Genomic DNA, 4,536 nt, shown 5'->3' on the forward strand with positions numbered 1-4,536 from the left:
TGAAACCAAAATGACAATTTAAATTAGAAGGATAAATGTACAAATGAAGGATATTAACAACAAAGTTTAAGACAGTAGTTATTCTATAGTTTAACTACAGTAATTGTGATAGTGTTAGTTACACATAGATAACGATAGAGGCTCAACGTTTAGACCAAAACCTGCTCCCTTTCTACTTTTTTTTTCAGGAATCTTTCCAAAATAAATTACAAAACTGAAGCTTAGTACTGCAACTGCAAAATGAACAACATCAAGGGAACAAACAACTGCAAGGGTCTCTTGGACCAAAAACAAAAGAAATGCACAAAATCTAGAAACAGATAATCAAAACACCAATCAAATCAACGACAAAACAAACAAACGACTTCAGTTTATAAAAAACACAAGGCTCCATGCCTCTATATACACGTAGCTACAATAAACTAAATCACATTCATCAATCTCAGGTAACTGTTGTCCCGCTCAAGCTCCAACTGGCACAGTCATAACAATCTACTATACTACCAACTTAAACAAAATAGACTTGAAAAAAAAAAAACAAACCAAATGAGCAACGATAGCAAAGAAATGTTTTGTATCCAGTCCACATCTTTAAATTATGGTCATATAATTTAGTATCGTTCAGACCATCTTGTGTACAAACGACCTCTCAATCTTAATATTAAGTTTTATTAAAAGGTTTTAGTACACCAACTACCCAAATCACCTCTGTGCAAATATAAGGTTTCAATGGTTTTATATCCAAATCTTGATAAACCATTGGACCAAAAAAGCATAAAATCCAATTTCAATTTTATCAGTTACGGATTACAACAGACAAAATGAGCATCCAATTCAATTTTGATAACCAAAAGTCAATTCATACCCAAATTGGTGATCTAAACTTAATGATAGTTTCATCATATATATCAAAGTAGTAATCTTATTCTTTGAAGATCCCAACGTATATATTTCCACAACCTCCTTAACTACATTCGCCTCTCCTTCCCCATTTTGATTTCTAAAACAAACATTGCATTGAAAGCACATTTTTCACATTTTGAATCAGAGCCTTATTTTCATGTACGACGCAAAAGATGGGCTGTTATCATCAACCCTTCATTAAAAACCAAATTTTGATAACCAGTTTCAGATTACATCAAAAGATTTAGCTTTTGATGATTATAGTCATTTAACTGATCTAAAATGTGACCTAAATAAAGAGGTGCAGCCTAAATTGCAAAGTGAAGGCCAAGTTCTGTAAACAATAATAGCTATCAATGCACGAGTTCTTAAGACAATGACAAAATATTGATCAACATACAATTCCTTAGTAATTCCTTAAAAGTAATCTTAAGAGATTGTCTCCCTTACTGAGATGGAATGATATTTGATCATGTGAAAACCCAAATTGAAGCAAAAAATTAACAATATGATGACTACAAAAGTTATGAGTTGTGTTGCTGTAATCTAAGGAAAACCCAAAACCCTCATTATATTTGTTTACAAAATAGCACAAAGTCAATACTCTATTATCAGAGGAAGTCTAATAAACAATAATCTTCCAAACGAGAATACAGAAAGCAAAGAATTGAGATGATTACCTGATTACTGCAAAGTATGATGAGTCTGTAAAACAAAAAGAGCAAATGAAGGAACTCAATTTAATCAATCACTGGAGAAATTCACAAACGGATGAACAGAAAAATAAGATGAATACAAATACAAACCTCTAATTAAAAGACAAATCACCAACAACCTTAGAACCTACACAAAGGAAAACCATACCCAAAATTCAGTCAACACACAGAAATCATGAGTTCCAAAAATGAGAGAAGTGATAGCAAACCTATTTATCAAAATTCTAACAAAACAGAGTCTAACAAAGAAAAAGATGAACACAACCCATCAAAAAACAAACCCAGAACATAAATTCGATGAAACAATCCCTCTCACATTAACCCATTAATTAAACCCTTTTTTTGATTATCCAAGAAGTTAAAACTATTGAAATAGACTGTATTCAAGCTAATTGAATAGGGAGCCTGAGACCTCAGGCGTCCTGAGGAGCTTCATAGTTCATAGGATGGGCGATTTCCACAGGACGGGCGAATACTAGAATTAAATAAAACATGAACATACCCGGGGAAAGATTGCTTATTCTGTCGACCTATTACATCGATGTCTCTTTCTAGATCGCCGATCAAATACCAGAACCAACCTGAGAAAGGTTTCCGATTGGTTGGATGGTTGAGGAAGCAACCGAGATGCTTCTATAAGCTTCAGGGGAACAACGCCGTTAACAACGAGAGGAGGAGATTTTTATGACATGTGTTTATGATCATCGCTTGTTATATCGGAGGGAATGACGAGTCGCACTTACCACAAAACCAAGGGTAGAACCGTAGTTTTATCCTTAGGAACAGTACACCTAAGGTGAATAGGAAGCAACAAATAATAAGTAGTAAATAAATAAACCAAAAGACATTGATCGAAACCACTGTCCTTAATTAACTTTGTCGGTCGATGTCTTTGTTAACTGCACCATTTGTGATTTTCCTTTATTCATTTTTTGTGATATGAATCATCTAACTCTGATTGCCCGACAACTCTACTTGGATTTATATTGATGACCTGAAACAACACTGACTGGGTAGACTTGTCGAAGGTTAATACAACCTGCAAGTATTTCACGTCTTTACTAGGTAGGCAAATATCACAAAGTTACTTTGTTAAGAATTTTGAGAATATGACCTTGGGCGTTATTGTTTGTGAGTTTTGTGGACGTGTCGGCTTATGATAGGTAATAAAGTTTTTTCTTAGAAACCACTTCAGTCTCATGTATGTGGTGATTATTCTGCCCTATACTGTATATCTTTCTCACAGGGAGCACATCACCTGGCCAAACAAATCCAGTGTCAAATATCTGCTTAACATATAAAACTAACACATGAAATTTCACCCATCACATCATTATTATTATAACTTAACATAAACTGACTATGTTAACGTTAAAATAAGTTAAAAGATATTTTTCAAGTTCTCACATGAAATTTCACTCACCACATCATTATTATTATAACTTAACATAAATTGACTATGTTAACGTTAAAATAAGTTAAAAGATATTTTTCAAGTTCTCAGTAAAACTCTGACAGCGACTAAACTCGAGTCTTCACGGTGACTATTCAGAATTTTCATCGGATCAATTTACAAATATAAAAAATCGAACCCCATAACCCTAAAATCCCAAGATCCCCAATTCACGGTTCATCAAGATCTTCCCCACTGCCAGAACTGTGAGCCAAAAATTGGGAATTCTGAATCCAATTTCTTGTCTTTAATCTCCAACTTTTAGAGTGAATACTGAATGGGTTATGGGTAGAGAAGTTATATATCTTTAAACAGTGCTGTAGTAGCCCTCCATTTGGATTTAGATTGGTATTGGAATTCTGTACCCAAGCCTTTAGTTTTAAGCACGGGCTCATGTGATGAACATTATGATGATGAAAGCAAGAAGGGGGCGGGAAAGAAAGTAATTTGAGAGCAGTGCTAGCATGGCCCCTTCGTCTGCCATCTGCATCACATGAGATTGGGAAAAGAAAAACACAGAAAGACGACTGGAGAGAAAAATAGAAGAAGAAAAGGCGTGGGGTGGAGACTAGGTCTGGGAGTGAATTTTTTTTTTTAGTTTGAAAATTGGTTACCAGAGTTGGTCTCTGTTAAGTGAGTTATGGTATGGTGAGAATTACATGTGTCAGTTTTCTATTGTAGGCACATAGACACTGGATTTGTTTGGCACAACTGCACAAGTGATGTGCTCCCCTTTCGCATATAGGTTATATATTCTTGTTAAATATTCACACATTCAACGATTTCAATCAAAAGTATGAGACATTAAAGGGTGTGTGAATAGAGATTGTAAGAGTGTTAATAACAATTCCCAAATAACATAGTATGAACATATTAAATTTTGTCATCTTACTCTTCTGTACAAACAAAGACCTTTATATATATGTACAATATAGCGCAACTTAAATTAAGAAGATATAAAATTTGGAAATATGGAAAAGAAAACTGTGTCCAAATGTTGGTCGGAGTGCGTTATGGCCTTATGATCAAAGGTTTTTTTTTATCTTTTATTTTATTTTTGAGAATGTGGAAGAATTACCATTAATAACAAACAATCAACTTCATTAGAGTGCACAATACTAAATAGCCAAGGAGGCATATCATTGACCCAAACATGAAAGTCAGAAATCACAAGCGCATTCCTTCCTAGAAGGTGCACTTTCCGATTACAATGACGTGTGACATAATTACAATAAACATAACAAAATAAAGACTTAACTTCCACCGACCAATTTTCTTACATGCACTGTAAATCCTCAATACAGTGCCGAATCGAAAAGCAAATTTTGTAATTTCCATGTTTAAAAGCGAAGAACTTTAATTTACCCTCAAACCGTTATGCGATCCGCAACTTATTTTTGAATTTGCTTCAGAAAAAGAACCCTCATGTCCAGATCACATGGTAAGATCGTCTTTTTGTCTCTA

At 34.2% G+C, this 4,536-nt stretch overlaps 1 long non-coding RNA gene across 1 annotated transcript; it reads right to left on the minus strand.

Annotated features, from left to right (window-relative positions):
- LOC126786501 (uncharacterized) lies at window positions 1-2,315 on the minus strand. Its single transcript, XR_007671198.1, has 3 exons — window positions 2,201-2,315; window positions 1,710-1,746; window positions 1-1,608 (listed from the first exon to the last, which is right to left on the minus strand). It is a non-coding gene; the product is annotated as an uncharacterized LOC126786501 (long non-coding RNA).
- Window positions 2,316-4,536: the final 2,221 nt, after the last annotated feature.

Source organism: Argentina anserina, chromosome 3, assembly GCF_933775445.1.
Source record: "Argentina anserina chromosome 3, drPotAnse1.1, whole genome shotgun sequence".
NCBI classification, from domain to species: domain Eukaryota; kingdom Viridiplantae; phylum Streptophyta; class Magnoliopsida; order Rosales; family Rosaceae; genus Argentina; species Argentina anserina.